Source organism: Paroedura picta, chromosome 2 (assembly GCF_049243985.1).
Source record: "Paroedura picta isolate Pp20150507F chromosome 2, Ppicta_v3.0, whole genome shotgun sequence".
Classification (NCBI taxonomy): Eukaryota; Metazoa; Chordata; class Lepidosauria; order Squamata; family Gekkonidae; genus Paroedura; species Paroedura picta.
This window is the reverse complement of record NC_135370.1, coordinates 113,641,194-113,663,830: the sequence shown is the minus strand read 5'-3', so window position 1 is coordinate 113,663,830 and position 22,637 is coordinate 113,641,194. Positions and strand designations below refer to the sequence as shown.

General features: G+C 40.2%; 1 protein-coding gene across 2 annotated transcripts in view; it reads left to right on the top strand.

Annotated features, from left to right (window-relative positions):
* The first annotated feature begins 14,331 nt into the window (after positions 1–14,331).
* ELF5 (E74 like ETS transcription factor 5) overlaps positions 14,332–22,637 on the top strand; it is a 32,745-nt gene continuing 24,439 nt past the window's right edge. For both annotated transcript variants that reach the window (XM_077322142.1, XM_077322140.1), the window contains exon 1: positions 14,332–14,481. The gene's annotated coding sequence lies outside the window, so the exon portion shown is untranslated. The remainder of the gene's footprint in view (positions 14,482–22,637) is intronic.

Sequence of the window (22,637 nt, the reverse complement as noted above, 5' to 3'; positions counted from 1 at the left end):
GCGGGAGGGGGGCTTTTGCTCTCTGGGAAAATGCACAGCTTTGGGTGGGAAAGAGAACTAGTAAAAGTGTTTGCTTGTCTGTGTATTGATCAGAATCGACTATGAAAGTTGAGGTGTCTTGATCTGCTAGCAATAAAGCTTTCTATTAATCCGGAAGTATTGTTGTTAGTCTGTCTGCCCTTGACACAGGGCCATGGTATAGGAGGGAGAAAGGAGTTTAACCCTTTCCTCCATGCTGTTTTACAAACAAAACACTACCACCATCTGACATGCATTGTAGGCATAATACAGAAAAAAGGCATGATAGGAAAACAATACCTATTTTCCCTCCAGATCTTCTTTCCTTACAGCATCTAATAGCAACTTAGGATGTATTGATTTTCATCTGAAAATGGCACAGGAAAGGAGATATGATCCCCGCTGTCCTAGGGCTTTTGCCTAAATCTAAATTTGGGTGTCTAGTTTCTAATGCTGAGGAAAATATTGGGAGATCAAATCAAGGATTTCCCATGCATGTGTCTTTTTGCCTTTAAATAACCACCCAAGTCAAATTCCTTATGTTATCTGGAAAACCATCAGCCACTTATTATGTATAGGAATATTTAAATTTGTGAACATAGTAAATTTTCCTATTAGAATAATCTCTTCCTAAGGCTATGTGACTTTATTAATGTGAAATTGATATTACAGTCACCCAGACTGTTGAGGTACAGGAAGAGCCTGTTGTACAATATAATATGTAATTCACTTGTGGACAAGTTTGGAATTATTCTTCTGAATGTGTGTAGATCACATATCTCATGAAAGGATCTCATCAAAGCCTACGTAGAGTACTTGTTCCAAGAAAATGTCGATGTTAATGTTGTGGCCTGCTTTCTTCTTGTTTTTTTCTGAAAAAGAAACAAGTTCTGACAATATAAGTGGAAAATATTTTGGCTTTGTGAGTTTTAAAAGCAGGAGTTTATTGTCTCACATCTTGTCGTATATTCTTACAATACTGAGCTTCTCAGCTTTTAAAAAACAAACAAACATGTGTTTATAGCTGCAAGGGTGTGCACTGAGAATGAATTCCAAAGGCTAATAAACATGCAAAGTACTTACAACTAGTATTTTCTAACTCATTCTTATGAATTAGAAGAGACAGCTGGTTACTTTGTGCTCCCCAAAAGCCTTGTTCTTGATGCCTGTAATCTTCTGTGTCATTTACTGAGTAGTTTGTTCCTCAGAACCCTCCATTTTGAGGGAATGTACCTGATGCAGTGGATTTGGGGCAGGACAGAATTGTAGCCCTTTGCAAAGTGGTCTCCATGCCTTACTCATGGAGTAAGTCTTTAATTTGCAATTGAGAACCTTGAGGCTTATAGTTCTTGGGGATTTGAAAGTATATGTTGAAGCTGCTATGATGGGAGCAGCTCAGAACTTAATGGATGCCAAAAACTTTCCAGTCTCTACAAATGTAATTGGGCTAATGTTGGCTTGGAATAAGATACATGGGGGAATTTTCCACTGTGCTCTTGTCATGACTAACGCTTACCTGGTGATGTATAGATTTAGAGTCCTTAGGAAGAAGAAGCAGAAGGAGAAGAGCTTTTTATATATATACCCTGCTTTTCACTACCTGAAGGAGTTCCTGAGTGCCTTACAAACACCTCTCCCTTCCAATCTCCTCCACAGACACCCTGTGAGGTAGGTGAGGCTGAGAGAAGTTTAAGAGAACTGCTCTGCGAGAACAGCTATAAAAACTGTGACTAGACTATGGTCATCCAGCTAACTGCATGTGGAAGAGTGTTGACTCATATTCAATTCTCCAGATTAGAGTCTGTCCTTAACCACTACACCACTCTGGTTCACTACAACACATTGGCTCCCAGAATTAGAATGATGACGAGTTAAAATGGTCTATCCCAGGAAGCTGCTAGATCTCTTGTTCCAGCCAGCAAGGTTGTCACAGCACAGCCCTGTCACAGCCCTGCTTGACAAAGTAGTATTAATATGACCAGGGCAATGGATAATAATTGTTCCTCTCTTCCCTCCTACACAACCCTTTGTTTACCAAGGAGCTTAGGGCAATGAAGCAGATGGCCTGAAAGCTGGAGTTCAAGTAGTGGAAACGTGGAATTGAATGCCTGAATTCCAAATCTACAATTTCTTCGATCCATTTTTGTCTGTACATACCACTGAGTTAATGAAGTAGTTCATCTGCTACTTCTGGGTCTTTCTTTCTGTTGTCCTTGAGGAATATGCCCTTTGCCTGTAGATATAACAGCCCCAACAAATCAGCAGTAGTTATTATGTGTTGGAAGGACCCATCCAAGAGACCTATCCAGATCTTCACTGAAACCCTTCTAGCTTACCATCTTGGTCGTGATTCAAAAGGGTAGCCATGTTGGTCTGAAGTAGCACGATAAAATCAGAGTCCAGTAGCACCTTTAAGACCAACAAAGATTTATTCAGGGCATGAGCTTTTGAGTGCAAGCATAGTTAGTCTGACGAAGAGTGCTTGCACTCAAAAACTCACGCCCTGAATAAATCTTTGTTGGTCTTAAAGGTGCTACTGGACTCTGATTTTATTGTGCATCTTGGTCTTGCGAGCCATGTTCTCCCCATGAAGAATCAGGGCAGTCCATGAGGGATACCACTATACTGGAGCTCTGGCCCCTTTACAACTGAGTTTATGTTGGTCATTGACAAGACTGCTTGAGTCTGAGGAATAAGTCTGATAATGGATAACTGGTCTTTGAATTCCTAGCTTGAGGATTACAGGTCAAACTGAGTGGGAAAGCCTCAAAAACACAACTAGATATGTGCAAGGGCTGACTTTTCTAGTCAGACAAGACAAATGTTAAATTAGGGTTGGACTCTGTATTCCATGCCACTGATCTGAAGATGCCTCTGATTGTAGTGTTGAAAATTAGATGCAAGCCATGTTCTTCAGCCCAGTCAACGAGCACCTCACCATTCTTATCATTAACATACACAGTTTCCATAGTGGTTGTTAAAGTCACCAGCATATACCATGTGTACCGTGTACATGTGCTGGCCATGAATCTGCCGGAGGTTTGTAATCATTGAAAACAAGTACATCCACAACTTTTACTATGATTGTGTGGATGTCATTGTGGACACTGGACAATACCATTTGCATATTTTCAGTGTTGCTTAAAGCATGTGTCACTATGCAGTAGACATGATGGTATTTGGTACCAATAACATCATATCCTATAAATTTTGCTTTGTGACAGGCTTGATTTAGTTATCAAGGTGAGTTTCTTGAGCAAGAGTTAAATCTATTTAATCTAGGATTTGTGACGGGTATTGGCATTTAGACTTGCTTATACCCTCAATATTCATTTGGCAGATTCAGATACCATCTCTAGCCAAGTAGTTCTGAGAAAGACTGATAGATTTCTTGTGTGTAGTGTAGCCAGGAGATCCTACGATTGTTTGGCAGCACAATGTTCTAGCTGTTTTGCTTTATCCATGAGGCTGTGAGCTGGGCTTTGGTAAAATAAATACTTCAGTGCCTTCATTTCATCATTAGTTATGGTCTAGAGTAGGTAGTGGGTATGCAGCTTCGGGGAATCCTGGAGATTATCGCCACCCATTTCAGTCTGCATTCCAGTTTCATTTGAGAATGGAAATGGCCTTGCTTTCCCTGATTGATAGTCTTTGCTGAGAGAGTGACAGGAGACATGCATCCCTGTTGATTCTCCTGCAACTCTCAGTACCTTGTTTAATTCCTTCATTAGTACACCTATCTTCCCAATGACAATCCAAATTGCCTTACATCATTTTCTATACCTTCATTTTAACTTCATAACAACCCTTTGAGGTAGGCTGGACGAGATGTCTATGATTGGTCCTAACTTCCACATCAGAGCAGGAATTCAAACCTTGTAGCTAGAAGTAGGGGCATCATGCTTCAGTAGTTCTGCTCTTACTTGACCACCTAATTCCAGAAAGTGGTGATGGGAGACTGCTATTCAGTCTTGTTGCATTTATGCAGTGGGATCCCCTGCTGACACCAGAGTATGGGGCTCAAAAGTTGAGCTATAAAACAATATAAAAATTATAATGAATATTGGTTAAAGTGCACCAATATAATGTTAAAAACAATATTATTATGCAATGCATTCCTATCAAAAACCAATTCTGAAGTTTAGCTGGGTAGTCAAGGGAAATCCCGGAAAAATGAAAGTAAAAACCATATTAGAATGAGCAAATATTTTTAAAAGGAAAGTCTAATATATTTTGTATGTTTGCTGTTCAAAAACATGTGGTTACTAACTGTTTGGTGTAGCCCCAACACTTCTATAGTGTTTCTTTTTGGAGCCCACTTACTAAGATATTTGTCTAGGACCACAACTCTGTAAAGAGGAAATATGGGCATTTTTACCTTTTAATTTTTGAATAGTAGACTTTTATCTTTATTATCTTTACAGAGTGGTGGTCCATTTCTCTTGACCCAAAGATTCAACACATAGGTTTTGTTTGTTTGCGTGCTTGCTTGTCTGTTTGAACTGTTTTATGATTGGCTCCTGGGCTGAAGATTGTTTTATCAGTATTATTTTAGACTGCTTTGTTTTAAGTGCTTATATGACTTGGGTAATTTTTATTCATATGTTCTCATTGATAGTGATTTTATTGATTTTTTGTTTATTTGTTCTCATTGGTATGATATATTTTTAATTCTTTTTGCTGATATTCAATCATTCCATTTCATTGCTTAAGTTATGAGCTTCTTTTAGCATGTCTGGATAAGTGACATACACATTTTCTAATTAAACAAATAAATAGCAATCCTTAGCCATGGTTCCTCTATATATTTGTGAAACAGCCTGGGGGGTGGGACGTGTCCAGCTGTCCAAGTTGGAATAGGGCCAATCAGGGTGCAGCCAGCAGTGCTCCCACCCTCCCTCCTTGGACACTAGCCACATTCCTCTCAGACATGCCAGGGACAGAGAGAGACACACAGAGCCCTGCCAGACCGAAAACACAAGCCATCATTCACTCCTATTGCTCCTGCTGCAAGGGAGGCAGAGAGAGCTGCCCCAAGCTGCTGACAGAGACACAGAGCCACCCCTGCTGCGATGGAGGCTGAGAGAGACAGAGAGAGCTGCCCCAAACTACACACCAGCCCTCCTTCCCTTCAAAGAACGAGCCCTAATTACCTGCTATGCCTCCTGCTGCGAGGTACACTGAGATACAGGGGGAGAGGGAGAAAGACAGAGAGAGAGAGAGAGATCTGCATCTCCCGATGTCCCCCGGGTCCTAGCGCCCATTGCATTCCTGCTTGCAATGGGCTGTCTTGCTAGTATAAACATAACAAAAAATATAATATATACCTAGCTGGATCAGGCTGGGGTTTTTGTGTTTGTTTAGGTTTTTTTTTTTTTCAACAGTGGTCACTGCCAGCCAACTGCTTCTAGAAGCTCACAAGAAGGCCATGAAAGTAATGTTCATCTCCCCTAAAAGTCACTGCTGGAAAAGAATATGTTTGAGAGAGGGGCAGACAGACAGAGACCAAACTTTGGAACTTTCTCCTTCCCTTCCCCTGGGAAGAAAGTTCCAAAGCTTTGCACAACAAATGAGAAAACCCTTTCTTGGGTTGCCACTAGTTTAGCAGAAATGGCAGGAACACCCAAATCAGGGCATTTGAAGATGACCAAATTGGATAGGGAGATTCATATGAAAGAAAGCAACCCCTTCAGGTATGTTGTCCCTAAGCCATATAGGGCTTTAGAGCATAATACCGTCACATTGAATTGGATACAGAAACAAATGAGGAGCCAGTGTAGATGGAACAAGACTGGAGTGAAACGGTCCCTGTGTTCCACTCCAGTCAACATTCTGGCCACAGCATTCTGTACCAATTGTATCTTCCTGACAGTCTTCAGAGTGCATAGCAGTCATCTAATCTAGATATAACCCGGGCACATACAATGGCAATATCTTTCCTACTCAGGGCAAGATGTAGATGAATCACCATAAGAAGCCAGCAAAAGACATTCTGCAACATCTGCAACCTGTTTACCTAACAGGAAACTCAGGTATAGAAGCACCTTTGTGTAGCCAGTCCTGAACCTACTATAGACCAGCTTCATCAAGTGATCCAGAGTATATGAATTTTCTTCTCCCTACATCATCACAGTTTTTGAAAACTCAGACTTGCTGTAATTGGGATGCCTCTTTTTCTACACTTTTCTACAATTTTAAGATTGCAGCTGTTATATTCTGCTCAGGATGTCAACTGCTTCACTCAGTAGGGGGTGGGGAACTAGAGATAACATTGCTGCAGATTTGCAGGAAAATATGAAATCTAAAAAAAAGCTGAGGCATTTTTTTAAACACCCAAATGATAAAAGGAGCTCCTGTAGCTTTAAGCAATGGATTCCCTCAGTGGCTGGGATTCCAGGCTGGGTTTCTGTAGATACAAAGGAATGGGTGGGGGGAGTTCAGCTGGACTTCTTGGAGATTTCCAGATCCCACCTGGAGATATGCAACCCTAAGCCTAGAGGCAACCTTTGCTACCACCTGAATTGTATGAACTTTAATACTGCCTGACTTGCATTACTCAGGCTATTTCTGCATTAGGAGACATACCTTGTTTTAGACTTGCTTTCGATTTTGATTGGATGCTGCAAGTTGGCATTTTGCTTTCTGCATTTAGACTTTCCTTCCCTCCTCTCCCAGGTTGTAATTCACCATATGTTTTCTACATTGGGGTGAGAAGGAGGTTGCCTCCCATGATGTTTTGCTCCCTTCTCCGGTTCCAAATGTTGTTGGCTTTTTTTGCACAAAAGGATGCCTGCTTACACTGTTCTTTTAATTGTGTCCCTTCCTTTTAGGATTCCATGCCCTCAGTCATCTCTCCCTTCTCCTCCCAAGGTGTTATTTTTTTAAGATTATTGCATTAGAACATTGCTGCATTGTAACTGCAGGATTGTTTTTTCTTACTACTTACAAGGATTGAGGAAGGCAGGCAGAGTTCCCCACACCACTTTTCCCCTGTCTGAGCCTGCAGCCAGCTTCTGCAGGATGGGAAGGAGGCACATGCAGAGAAATTCATGCCTCCCCTCCCCGATCTGAGCTCACAGCCACCTCCTGCAGCATCGGGGAAGGCTGGCTGCCAGATTGCATAGGGAGGGAAGGCATGGAGTTCCTTGTGCCAACTTTCTGCAATGGAGCAGCATTGTAACATGACAAGAAGTTTTAAAATAAATATATAAATACATACATACATACATACATACACACACACACACACACACACACACACACGTATATATATACTTCTAGGGAAAGGGGAGAGGTGATCGAGGACACATGAAATGAAGGGTTGCTATTGGAGTGGGGGGAGATTTAGACCCACAGCGTATTGAAGAGGGGAACACTAGGGCACCTTTTCCATGGGAAGGGGAGGAAGGGAGGGGGAAGGGAGGACAGCAACAAAGAAAGGGGCATGCCCAAACACTCAAAATGGTGGGTGCAGCAAAAACCCAAATGTACTCATTTCTGCACTGAGCAGCCCTGAGTTAAACTGGTTTCCTGAGGATTCCTTTGCAAATGATGGGGCAATCAGGTTCTGTGCCTGAAGAAATGGATTTCAGTGAGGAAATGGACAAGAAAGTTGACCCTTAAAAATGCAAATCCTAATGATATTGCTAGTGCAGAAACAGTTGCAACTAGACCTGGCTGCTTGCAATGATAGCCATCCTGTCAAAACCGGTGTGGTGCAGCTGAACAGTTTGATCTTCAGAGTTTAGTAAAATGGAATAGTTTCAGAGGGTATGATGTCATAGACTCCACCTCCAAAACAGCTACTTCTTCCAGGGGAACTAAGATTGACAGCCTCCAGTTGAGAGCCAGAGACTGCCCAGAATTACAACTGCTCTCCATACTACAGAGACCAGTTCCTCTGAAGGAAATGGGAGGTGGACTTTGTGGCGTTATACCCTGCTGGTCACTTCCCTTGCCAAACCTTGCCTTCCCAAGGCTCCAAAAAATCTCCAGGCCCCACCAGGATGTTGGCAATTATAGTAGGAGAGAAGAAAGTGACAAAATGGATATGCTTTGGGGGGTTTCAGGAAAGGGAAAGAGGAAATAATGGGGGAGGGGGAGGGATGCCAGTATCCAGGTGGGACTTAGGGATCCCCTGTAATTATAGCTTATCTCCAGGCCATTCCCCTGGAGAAAGTAGCTACTTTGGAGAGTGGACTCCTTAGCATTGCATTGCACTGAGGTCCCTCCCCACATCAAATCCCACCAACTCCCAGCTCCACCTCCAAAATCTCTAGGTATGTCCCAACACTGGGCTAGCAACCCTAGGGGATGGGGGTTAGATATCTCCCCAAAGTCCTTGCCAATTCCCACTTGTAAATTTCCTAAAATGGAAATTGCTTTATTCATAGATATAGAGTACTAGCCTGACATTCTTTATGTTGGCTAGTCACAGCTAATTTAGAGAACCATATCAATATCTATGTGGAGTTAGATTGTCTGCCTGTGACAGCATATACATCTATAAGTAGATAATTTGCTGAATCTTCATATGTGCAAATTGAGATCTCAATTACCTGCTGTTAAATTTTAAGTGCTGCCAGTTTCAGACTTTTGCTTGAAACAGCAGAAATAGAGTCACAGAACAAAACAAGTGCAATATGACTAAAACGTTTATGCAAATACTATTTATTTTATTTAGAATATATTATCCACCTTATCCTGAGGGCTTTTGCTATAGTGTATAACATTAACGCAACAATTCAACAAAATTAACAAATTAAAACACCCCTTAAATATCCAGCCAATGTGGAGCACAGTTAAGCATCATTGTTTTCAGTGAGCCAGAAGACCATACCCATAGCCGTACAGAGGGGTGAATCGCATGATGCCTCCCATCCACAACAGCAGGATATTAAACCACACTATTTTCCCCCTCCACACTTAAAAACCTTCCTGTCACGGCATCTCGCCTTTTACCCTCCTTACATGCTGCGCAAAAAGCAAAAGAGAGAGCAACACGCTCTTTCACTCGCTGCTCCTCGGCTTGTCAATCAATGGAGGCAACCAATCAGAAATGTTTTGGTCTAGCTTTTTTAAAAAATTGAAACTTAAATGTAGCCATGCAAATTTGTTGTTATGCATTCATATTGCTACGTAAGGTAAAGCCCCCCTCCCAAAAAGCCAAACATGGCCGACCAATGAGAGCACAGCAAGGGAGGCAGATCCCCCCCCCCCCCATGATTCAACCTCCACTAAGTCTCTCTTAATGGAGAGGAGGAAGCAAAGGGGGCAGTAAAAAACCACTACAGAGATACTTAATGGAGGTTGATCTGATGGGGGGGGGTAATCCTATTCCCTCGCTGGGCAGGAAATGAAGGGGGAGTGTGAGAGCGAGGGTGGGACAAAGCTGCTGAATCTATTGTGCCTTTTCCCTGGTGGCTTGCGCATTTTATGGTGATAAATAAACATTTCTGGATTTAGTGCATCACAAGTTAAAATAGTGAAATCACAAGCTGGCTGCTGGGCAGCCTCTGGATGTAGGCGGTGCAGTTCTGAATACAATCACTCTTTGTCACATCGTTTGAGAACCATAAGAAAACATGATTTCTATCTATCATCAGATTTCAAGACCACCCCCATCAGCCTGCCATCTTGGAGTGGTTTACAACATTAATAGATATAATAACAAGTAAAATCATTAAAACTCCCCTGGGACTGAATTCACATTTATCCAATGAGGGAGCTTGGGATTCGAGCCTGCTTCTTACTCCATTCTCATCTCAAGCAATGACGTATCAACTCTTCCTACTATCTCCTTCACCTCCCCCTTCCCTTCTGAATTATTTAAATTTTTTTGAACATGATCATTTTATAACATGAATTTGCAGCAACAATAATGCCCACTTTCTGAGCATGCTGCAGAAAGTTAAAAGTCAAAAACGAGGACTCAACCTTCCCCCCCCCTTGTCTCCCTCTCCAGCAACTAAACACACTTTACTTTTATGATTTAAGGTGCAATGGAGTACTTCATAATTTTTGTGCAGAAAAGCAGTTGTGTAATGGTGGCCAACATGCTTTGTCTTCATGCATTCATAGTGACTGAGCACACATCAACACAAGAACACCCCCCCTCCTCCTTGCTTTGTGATTTGTATGAGGTAGGGGATGTGATTTTAAAAATTATTTTTGATTGGCTTATGGTGAGTGCAGTATTGTGCATGCTCAGACCAAAAAAAAAAAAAAAACGGGGAAAGCATGATGAGAGGCAGGACCACCCACTCTCTCACCAAAAATGCAAAACATATGGAGTCTCTACTGGTGATGGGAGAAAACCACAGATGCAGAATGCCAGGTGCATATTTAGAGTCTACATTTAGAATTCAATGTGATAAAAACACGCTGGCAAATCATAATTGAGGAACCTGTCCTTGATTTAGATTGGATTGTCCCTATCATACATATGAAAAGTTTACCTAGAGCATTTCCACACAGAGGCGCAACATGCACACTGCATCCTACCTGCAAACATGCGATAGTAAACTGCGCATTTGCACACTTCATACTAGGAGACCATCCCACCTGCATTATCCCACATGTCATCACGGCTTTTTGCCTCGAGATGGAGAATCACAGAATTACAGAATCATAGAGTTGGAAGGGACCATACAGGCCATCTAGTCCAACCCCCTGCTCAACGCAGGATAAGCCCAAAGCATCCAAGAAAAGTGTTTATTCAACCTTTGCTTGAAGACTGCCAGTGAGGGGGAGCTCACCACCTCCTTAAGCAGCCTGTTCCACTGCTGAACAACTCTTGACTGTGAAAATTTTTTTCCTGATATCTAGCCTATATCGTTGTACTTGTAGTTTAAACCCATTACTGCGCGTCCTTTCCTCTGCAGCCAATGGAAACAGCATCCTGCCCTCCTCCAAGTGACAACCTTTCAAATACTTAAAGAGGGCTATCATGTCCCCTCTCAACCTCCTTTTCTCCAGGCTGAACATTCCCAAGTCCCTCAACCTATCTTCATAGGGCTTGGTCCCTTGGCCCCAGATCATCTTCGTCGCTCTCCTCTGTACCCTTTCAATTTTATCTATGTCCTTCTTGAAGTGAGGCCTCTAGAACTGCACACAGTACTCCAGGTGTGGTCTGACCAGTGAGAAGACGGAAGCATGGACAACCTGAAATATCCCCCAAGCTCCTTGGGTTGTCAATCAACGCAAGCCATCAAACCCTTCAGAGCAGTGGTTTGAGGGACTCAAACTTCCATCCCCCCTGAGTCCCAAAATTAATTTAAAAAATATATACACACCTCCACATTGCCATGGGGACACACCACAACAATAAAGCATTTAATTCGATCTCTTTTGGGGATTCTTTGTATAATGGTCTTTCTTTGTGTTCAGGTAGATTTGTGATAGGTTGCCCATGGTAATTGGACCTTGATGGTTGTGTATTCACAATAATGATTTAAAACACAGAGCATGGGTGCTAAGCTAAGGGCTGCTTCGTCACACACACACCCTCTTTCCCCATTCATACTCCACCACCAGAAAACACAAACAAGGGTGTGTTTTAGATTGGGTTGCTGCCCGATCCCAATACTACTGTGAACACTGAAGAGAACATTTTATTTGAACAGAAGGCATGTTGCTTTGTGGTCCCATAGCAACACAGACCATGCCATTACAAAAAATGTGATCTGGAAATGGATAGGGGAGGGCAGGTGCAAAGGCGGGCAAAACGCTAGCAAAACTGTTGTGCGTTTCTCCTTTCAGACAGGTTTGCCCCAGTTGTGCCCCGATTTGCAGTGTGACAAGAAAGGGGAAGTGGGATGTTGTGATTTCCTTCATCACAGAGCAAACTAAACGAAAACTTCTGCCAACATCTGCACAGCCACGGTTGCTGCCGATGTCATGAGGGAGCAGCACTAAAACCCATGAGCAATGGAGGCTGTGCAGAATCGGTCCGATATTTGCTAAATCCAGCCATTAAAAGCAATCTGTCAGACCTTCCCCAATGTGCTCAGGTTCATACTTCCCAAAAGATATTGGTCACACAATGACAGAACTTGAGAAAATGAGAGGCAAAATAGGGGGAAAGTGTTGATTGTAACAAAATTTATTCTGACACAAAGGCCTTTACAAAAACAAAGTTGACAAAAAGTTATATTTGTAAAGGCCTTTTTGTCAGAATTAATATTCTTACAATCAACATTTTCCCTTTTATTGCCTCTCGCAGGATTTTCTCAAGGAGGTTCATACTTGGCAAACAGTGAGGTCAACAAAATTCCACAATTGTGTAACACACTTGAATAAATATCTGTCCAGTGTGGGCATGATCCAGACAAGTGAAGCATATTCAAATCTTGTTAGTGGCAAAGTTAAGTCGGTGCTGAACTCTATCACATTAATTTGAATGTAAACCTGCTCAACTTTGGTTTGATCATACCAGATGAAGAAGAGTTGGTTCTTATATGCCGCTTTTCCCTACCCGAAGGAGGCTCAAAGCGGCTTACAGTCGCCTTCCCATTCGTCTCCCCACAACGGACACCCTGTGGGGTGGGTGAGTCTGAGAGAGCCCTGACATTACTGCCCGGTCAGAACAGTTTTATCAGTGCCGTGACGAGCCCAAGGTCACCCAGTTGGTTGCATGTGGGGGAGCGCAGAATCGAACCAGGCATGCCAGATTAGAAGTCAGCACTCCTAACCACTACACCAAACTGGCTCTCATCATACCAGATGAGGTTTTTAAGGCACTAGCACTGGCAGTCGACATTGTAAGTTATCTTGCTGAAAATGCTGCTTTAAAAGAGTCACAAGTTGAGCCAAGCAAAGCCAGTCTGCTCAGAAATATGTCCCACATTATTCAATGTAGCTTACTCCTTCCCTTTAACTGTCAAGCACATTTAAAAAATTCTGTTCAAAATAGCTGAGCCTCTAAGATTTAAGAACCTAAAAAGGGAAAAATAAAAAGAGGAATGAGGTGACAGAAGAAAAGACGATAACGAGCACAAGAAGAAAATGCAGCCAAGAAGATTAAATAACTTCCACATAGTGATTGGCATGTAAAATAGAAAATGAGAAAGAAGGGGTAAATAAGAGTGAAAGGCAAGAAACATCAAGACAGAAATACAGAAACAAAATAATAAGAAGGGTTTTCCAACTGTCTGGTAGGGTATAGACAAAATTATTTTGCTATACAAAACCACCATAATGTTGAATTTTGCTGTACAAAACTACCACCCAAAGCCGCCGCCACCAACTCGAGCAAGAGTTGTTGAGTGAAAGCAGAGATGCGCAGTGATGACCATTTATGCACTGGAGGTTTCATGCTGGGCTGCAGGCTGGAGTTTTAGTCGTGGCAGGTAGCCCCACCTCTTTCTGCACCCACACAGGGTAGCATTTGGCCCGGTGCTCCTCATTTTTTCTCCTGCATGGAAGCTGGGGCTGTGAAGCTCCCAGTGCATAAATGGTCAATGTGTGTATCAGAGGCCATGCCTCTGTAGTACAAAAAGGGAAGAAAGTGCTGACAAGATTGCTTTCTCAAGCATTAAAATATTTTTATGGAATTTGCTCTAAAGACACTAATAAAAGTGCCACTAAGGCTGTGCATTTGTTTGACAATAAACCCAACTGAGCCCAATAGTCCTTTCAAATAATATCACATAGGATGATGGTATTAGTGTTTTACGTGAGCTCAACCTTTCTCTTTATATGTGTGCTCCTTTATAGTTTCCAGACTTCTTTCAGTCAGCTGCAACAATCTGAAAAGGATATTTTACTTTTGTAATAATTAGTAATTTACTGCAAAAAAGGCACATCTGCATCAATTAGCATTTGCCTGGCAGAGCTGAAAAGATGTACTTTGTGGTTCAAATGTATCTGTTTCCCTAGTCTGGACATTCCACAGGGTTTTACTAAAGCAATGAAGAAACGTTGTTTTCTTTGTGGGAGGATCTCACCTCTTCTTATTACTTTGCCATGAAAAATATGTACATCTCTTGTGGGTTTTGTTCCCTGATGCTCTCAACACTTCACATGTGGGATCATCTTTATAAGCAACATATTGATAATTCTTGGCTCACTATTTTGTTGTGTGTCTAATTTGAACAGCGAATCAATATTTTGTCTTCACCAAGCAAATCACAGAGAAAAGTTCACCCACCTTGTCTACCTTGTATGGCCCCTCAGATATCAAGAATAAAACTAAACATTCCTGAATTTAAGAACCATTTCCCTCTCCTTCCCCTTTCAGCTGTGTCACACAGTATATTATCACTGTCATCAAAGGGGGTGTGTATAGGAACCTGAAAAACCAAACAGACCTGTCTGCGGAGTGTTCCATATATCGTAGAACTGCAGGTGGCCCTCCTTCCAATCTAGAGTTTACTTCTCACAGCTTGAAAGTCTCTTGGATTAGAAGACCTACGCTTGGATCTAACAAACCCTTGGGAGAAGGCTAAGCAGTTCCAGCTACAAGTAAGCTTAGTTTATTTATTCAAATAGAGAGTCTTAGAAGGTGCCAGTTCCAATCTAGTCTTAATGTTAGCAGCATTAATTGATGTGGTACCTTACCTCTCTGTGGAGTTTCTGTGATCACTGCCACACTCTGGAACTTGATGAAATAAATTTTGAAAATATATATGTGCGTTTCTCAGCTGAACTTCTATTCAATATGTTTTCATGAATGAAAACAATTTGTATTCTGGTTGTGTAAGAAACTTGGCATGTAATTGCTAGTATGACATTCCAAACTAACTTTTACAGATCTTTAGATTCTAAAAGACCATACAAAGGACATGCGTTGCTTTTAAAGGATTTCCCTTGCCACTGGCCCCTGAGAATACAATTTGTTACATATTTATGGAAGTAATAGCAACAAATAATGAAAACTTGTTTAACGCAGTATTTAATGCATGTTATCATGGCCTAGGGTATCATAAAATAATCAGGTGTACACAGATGTGTATTTTTCTCCAGAATCAATGTTCTAAATCAATTATCAATTTAAAGTATACTGAGTAAATGTGTTATCCTTTGTGTTGCTGAGACCTCTGGTGGTTGCTACCGATGACAAATCTGCCGTGAATATGCACAGATTCTATCTTGAACACACAGAGACTCTAAAGAAAAATGCAAATCAATAGCTCAAAATATCATTACTTGAATTTTCTGAAGTTTATAAAACAGACATATTCAGATCTGAAGAATCTGGATCTGTGCCTTCAGCAATAAGTAAGTGAACGCTTGCTAACCAAAGCAGTGCAAATGAACTTCTGCCTTAAGTTTCAATACGCACGTATCGAGCTGTTTGTTGCCAAAATGATTCCATGGCACTGAGTAGGTGAAATTCTGCCAGTTGTAATAATTTTTTAAATACTAGTCTTGCCAGATTTATGAATTTATAATTCCCTTGGATTTTAATGGACAGACTGGAGCTCATGCTTCATTGTCCCACTGAAATTAATGCTAAAGTGGACTGTATAAATCTTACATAGTTCTAATTTTCTTTTATATACTAAATAATTTCAAAATCAGCCTAGATCACTCAAATATAGTGTTTAAATGTACAGTGCCATTCCTAGCAGAAGTATAGCATTTTAAATCCAATGGATTTAAAACATGCAACTCTGCTTAGGATGGTACTGCGAGTGTAGCAAATTCATTTTCTCTTCCTTTTACCACCATCACTTTCCTTTTTATGTGTATTTCACACATTGTAATTGCTCATTAATTTCACAGAATCATCGAGTTGGAAGGGGCCATACTGGCCAGCTAGTCCAACCCCCTGCTCAATGCAGGATCAGCCCTAAGCATCCTAAAGCAATTTGATGTATTGACTTCTATGGGACGGGCTGTCAAATGCCGCATTTAGATTCAATGTGTGGAATGGCTGGAAAATGTTCTGGCAGAAATAATAGGTCTGCTTATTTTCTGATCACATTGCAATTGTATTGCAAATCCTAGTTACAACAAAATTAGAATTAAAATTAAATTTTATTTTATTTTCAAACAAATATACAGAAATACAAATAAGGAGTTTTTTCTTTCTAGTTTATATATATCAAATCAGTATTGATTTTGTTGAAATTGTTTGCAGATCATACAGCCGGTTACCATCTTCTCTGACTGCCTGGACTTGTATATATCAAATTTTTAATTTTTCATAAAGTGCATTTAATTGTCAGTGGGTGGCAATAAATTATGTACAATAATAATTTTACTCTTACCAATGTTACAGCTGTCTGTAAGTTACTAATGTAATCCTCATTAGTTTTTAAAAGAGAAGACTGAAACATCTATTTTATAAAAGAAAGAAATACAATATTATATCTGAGATTATAGTTTGTCCAGATCTCAGATTCCATACACCGTTCACTGGTCTTAAAGCAGATTCCCTTTTTCTCTGTCTGTCAGTACATGTCAGTTTTATTAACTGTATAATATCCCAATATCCTCCTCATTCTAATCAGCATTTCATCTAAAGATCATTTTACTTTCAGGTTCAAGTTCAATAGCTGCAACTAGTTGGTTTTCTACTGTTTAGTTTTCTTATATACCTTAACAGCATCTTTAACAAAACCCTAAATTGTGGCTAAAGGATTCTGCATTTGTCATATTTCTGTCATATAGTTTGATCCCAAATGCCTTTCCTCTATTACAATGCCTGCACAAGTGACAGCCTTGTGAACTAGAAGAATTTTGACTCCTGCACTGGCTGAACTGATATTTGTTTTTACAAAAGGATGTTCACTATCAAGAGAAAATTTTAAAAAATGATATTAAGAAGTGCTTCCGTTGAACACAGTAGTCCAGAATTTGTGAGGAGGATAGGAAGAAACAATCCCCTTAGTGTAAAATAACAGCCAGGAATAATTGGTAGATTTATTTACAAATGTAGTAGTTCTAGATGATGTATCTTGGTTCTTCCTGTTCCAGCTACTGTTTCCTTGGCAAGGCTATTTCTCTGAGCCAATTCCTGCCCATACTGACTGAACACAAGGATGGGTATTTTCCAACACATTGTTAAATCCATACATAAAACTGTATGTCAATAATGGCGGCAGAGTGCAATTCTCCCTGCAGATCTCCATAAGGAATGCCACCAGCAGCATCCTCATACTATCATAGACTGATTTAAATCACCTCATTTTAGTGATTATACAGGGCCTGAAAATGGGCTTGTTGTGACTCCTATATTTGAGACGATCCATTTGGCATGAAAAAGCGCCTTTTGGATTAAGTTATATCCATATCCATTAACCCGATCTGTCAGTTAATTTGGACTGCCATCTTGAAATTGCCATAGTGAAATTGTTAACATGCAGGTATCTCCACATTGTAGTTTTTGGCAGGACACTCAGCAGAAAAATTAGGAATGACATAACATCAAGTACAATATAAGTGTCCTATTATAAAATAATAACATTGTAAAGAGATAACCTTTCTTGTTCAGAGATAGTCTGTCACTGGGTGTAATAACTTTCATAAAAGTAGCTCCATCTTGAGGAAAGAACTGTACATTACAAGTAGTTCTAGTATTTTTTCTGACATTTCTAACACAATTCAGCCAAGACTACAATGATCTGTCGAAGACAGAAGAATAACTTCCCCCTTTTGCACCATTTTCCTATTGAATACCCACAAGGCACTTTTCTTTACTTTAGGGAAAAATTATACAAACTTGTCAGTTTTTGCCAGCTTGAGTGGTTGAATTTTGGGTAAGAAAATGGCATAAGAAATAATTAAATAGCCCATCATCTCCTTTAAATCACATCCTTATGGCAGTAAAATTCAGGAAGGCTCCCCTTTTTATTATTCTGCAGAATGTATAAAATAGAGTTTAGGAGGGCATTATTTAAAAACAAAAAAGGGTAGTAGTTTTAGTGTTGTTTTCATTTCTCTGAAATACCTTAAGTCTCAGTGAGAAAAGCAGACTGTAGTATACATACATACATACATACATACATACATACATACATACATACATACATACATACATACCAATGACTTTAAAAGTCATTGGGAAAAAGAAAAACATGTAATGTCAACAACCTTCCAAGTCCTTCAGTATAGGAAGTGAACTGTTTTTTCTATTAGCATGGCATTCAGTTTGTTTAGACTATGTACGAATTTGGTTTGATTCAGTGAGCTCAGATATCCCTTTTGGCTTCATTTCCTTATACGAAAGATGTACTCGCAAATAGTGATTCTGGATTGCTAGTAGTTTTCAAAGGCAACAGGAATCCAGAAACTACTCAGGTACCTTGGAACAGCTAGGAAAGCAAATGTATCAATTCAATTTACAATTTGCACTTTAGTGTGACATGGCTGAACCTTCATACATTCATCACTTCCTTTTTTGTACACAGAGTCATTTGGTGTTCCCATGTGAGAAGTTAGCATTCGGGGTGGGTGGAGATACACAGTTTCAGTTGCTTTGACTTTTTAATTTAGTTTTTTAATTAGGTTCATTATGCAATGAGTAAAGCTTTTCCAAGAACAATTTTGTTTCTTTTATTTTTTTCCCCTCTGAGGCATTGATAATGCATTTGGAAAATTGATGTAGGTGCCAAATGTCAAAGTAACAATTCCTAAGAAGCACAATGTTTTTCTTCCAGGCTCAGTGTGTATTAACTGATCTTCATGCTTTGTTTATAAATTAAGTAGTTGTTCAGTGTTTCCCCACAGCCTGTATACATTTGCTCACAGATATGTGTATTTATCCATTGGCATTTACTTTTTTGGGATTGCTTGGTTCTGTTCATGTTGTTAAATAATTGCTACCTATGTGGTTTTCTCTTGTCTTCCACTCATATAATACAAGAATGGGAGAACCATTTACAGTGCTCTAGGCTCGTGGGAGGAAGCATGGATAGATCAAAACAGATAGAAAGATGCACGCAATGGGGGAGTTGTTGATGTTGGGTCCAACTTATTTTGGACCCAACCTTGTATCCTTTAGGACTCTATTTAGGATAAGCATGAACCAGGAAAATGTGGTTTGATTTGGGGTTCATGCCACACCTAGTTTGCGAACCATGAAACATCACAAACTTTTAGCAGCCAAACAAACCAGTTTAGTTTACGACGTTTGTGACCAGGTAGAATGGATCCTGCGCAAGCTAGAGGTTCCAAACTTGCAGTGCATCTCAGGCTGACTCTTCTCTACCTGCCCAATTATTGCATTTATAAGGTCTAAGTTACCCCCTCACACATACGAATGGTGCCCCCAGGAAAGTGCTTTCTGGGGAAATAACTTCCTGTCATTTCCTCAGAACACACTTTTATGGGGACACTTTCTTGGGGAGGTGTGACTCAGATCCCATAAATTCAATCCTTGCCAAACCTGGAGAGGAGGTAGAGGAGAGTCAGCTAGAGCTCCAAAGTAAGTTTGGTGTCTCTAGCTTGCACAGGCTCTGAGATGTATACTCGTGAATCTCTTGAACCTGCGTCTGCCAAAATGACATTGACAGGCAGTCATTTTGATAGGTGCAGGTTCAGAGGTTCAGGAGTGTATAGAACAGATCCTGTGCAAGTTGGAAACATAAAATTCACAGGAGGCCTCCCCCAGATCCTTCTCTGGATGCTCTTCAAGTTATATTGCTTTGGAATTAAGTAAACATTAAGACTGAGTGGAGACTGTCTAAATATCTGTCATGATGTATTTCTATTCCACTGCAATTCTGACCCATAAATTGAAGGTGGAGAAAAATTTGCACAGTCCTTGATAACAATGCCCTGATCCAGATAGCTGGGCTAGGCCCAGCTTGAGTGCATGTGGAAAGTTTGCACCAGTTGACTTACCACAATCTTCACTTTGCAAAGCATGAACTGGCCAATATTCGTCAGGAACTTTAGTTCATGAGGTGGCTTGTGCCCATCCCTAGGGTCTATCATCCTTTGAAAACTTAAATCCATGGTAATTAACATTATATAAGCGGTTTCACATACTAGCAATAAAATGGGGAAAGAAAATATGTGACATGTTTTGTATTGTGTTTCTCTCCTTGTTTCACCCTTATATTTGCTATGGTTTTTACTTGCTGAAAAAGAATAAATGAGATTCATTCTATTAGATCCTTTGTGTTTTCTGATCAGAAAGCCATGCCTGCATCCTAAACATGATAATTGACAGAGCTGGGATGTGCCTTTTCAAGCATGAACAAAAAGTCTCTTTTTTCCTATTATTTTTGGAGATCCTTGCAAAAATATGTGTTTACTTTGCCATTATTTGCCTTCACTGTCGGTTGCATCTGCTTTTGGTTAGTAGCAATCTGGATAAAATATGGAAAGGATAACAAACAAACCCTCCCAGGCAGCATAATAGCCATTCGGGGACTCAGCTGGGATGAGAACAATGTCCATGTGTGGCTGGGTGGGTATTTAATCTGATCTCTGCTTTTTCCTTTTCAAAAACCTGGGGAAATAAATTCAACTCATCTGTTTTTGGCCCTTAGCAATATCATACGGGCAAATCTGACTAGCCATGTAATACCATCCCTTACATATTCCCTAACTAGATGGAATGACCTATTTGACTAAATCATAATGAGGCAAAAAGCAGTAACCGCCAGAGGGAGAGAATGACACCATAAAAGCAGCTTCAGGCAAACCATAGTGTCAAAAGGCAGAGGGACAAAGCCTACTGATTCCAGCACAGGCCCTTATGACACATCACAGACCATTCCTGAGGACTGACCCTCGTAAGCAGCTTTTTGAAGAGGCCCATATACTACAGGAAGACAGGAGCAGCCACAAGATTGGGTCTGGATAGTTGCACAATCTAATTATTTGTCATAACATATTACTATTCCACTATAATTAGTAATTTTGACCCCTAAATTGAAAGTGGAAAAGATTTTGCGCAGTCCTTGATGACCATACACTGATCCAGATAGCTGGGCTAGGCTGATCTCATCAGACCTTAGAAGCTAAACATTCCTTGGATGGGAGACACCAAGGAATATCAGGGTCACTGCACAGGCCACAACAAACCACCTCTCAACCTCTTTTGCCTTGAAAGCCCTGTGCGGTCACCATAAGTTGGCAACAGCTTAACGGCAAAAAACAAAACAAAATTTTGGAAGTATCAGGGTTGTTCTTGAATTTAAGAGTAATACAGCTAAACATCCAAAGAGTAAGAGGTACCTACATTTGTTAAGGATATGTGGAATGAACTTTCCGGTGCCTTTTATTAAGGTTTCTGATATCAAAGCCTTATTTTCAGTTGCTTTCTTGGTCACAAGCCAGTACAGAATACAACAGATCTTTTCATCCTTATGATTATAATGCTTCCAGGTACACACTAAAAGCAATGGACTTGGATACACTTTTTAAAAGCCTGTTTGTGTTGCATTACATGAACTTCTGTTTAGACCTTTATTTAAGAATTAAAAATCGAGTAGGATCCTATTTATTTCTGTATTTCTGGGGGTTCCAGACTTCCAAAATGCTAGAGCAATGGTTATTGACTGTTCCATTTTGTTGACTTTGCTGATTCACTATGTGTAATCTGTCTTGAGTTCCTGAGAGAAAGATGAGCTACAAATAATGTTAATTAGTTAATTAATTAATATTGTTCAAATGCTGTTCCTGGAGCCATGCTTTTGAACATGGTTTTTAATTGATTCAAAATCATGACTCCAAGGAATGCCATTGGAGCAAAATGGGGGCATGTAGTAGAAGAGGCAAAAATTGGCAAAAACATACAGATCCTTTCCAGTGATGGAAGTGCCTTCTGTCAATAGAAAATGTGCTTATTTCTAACATGCCGTATTCAAGTGCCACAAGCATTAACACACTGGGAATTAATTTGATCAAGTTGTCATTGGCATACATATATAGCAGAGAGAAAACTGCATATCTCCTTGTCATCACTATTCTTGCTGGTCTGTCCAAGAAATATCTGGGTTGGGTGAGGTTAGATTAGGTCTTTTTTTTTACTTCTATGCTGAGGCAGAATTGTTTAATATAAGGCACAACAGCCTGCATATGATATCCCAACAGTTTGGGGAAGAAGAATTAATACATTATATGCCTGGTGCATGATATTCGTGCACTGTCACAACATTGTCCTCCTGATCATATGGTCATGCTGCTCCATCTTAATTAATTATCAGCTATTTTAATAACCATTTAAATTATTTAGCAGTAATTCTTCACTGCTGTCCCAAGGAAGTATTAAATTTGTTGCTGGTTTCAGGTGAAGTCTGGTAAAAAAAAAGTTTTTCCCAGGGTTGCAAATATTGTTGGTCTCTGCAACAACTGAAACACTTTTTCTGTGATTGAGTATAGTCCAATTAAATGACCATTAGTCTAACCCTGCCTGATCTAAATGATATAGTCTAGCTTAATTTCATCAGAACTCACAAGCTAAGGAGGGTTAACTCTGGTACGTATTTGGATGCGAGACTACCAAGAAAGACAAGGGCTACTGCACAACAGAAGAGCATGGCAAAGCATCTCTGGGTGCCTCTAGCCTTGAAAATCCTTTGGTGTTGTCATAAATTGACTGTGACTTGAATGCATTTTCCAGTATAAATCTAATATCTCAAACATACATTTATCTACTAGTACTGACCACCCTGTGCTTTTCAATATTTGTATCAATGATATAGTGCAAATATTATTGG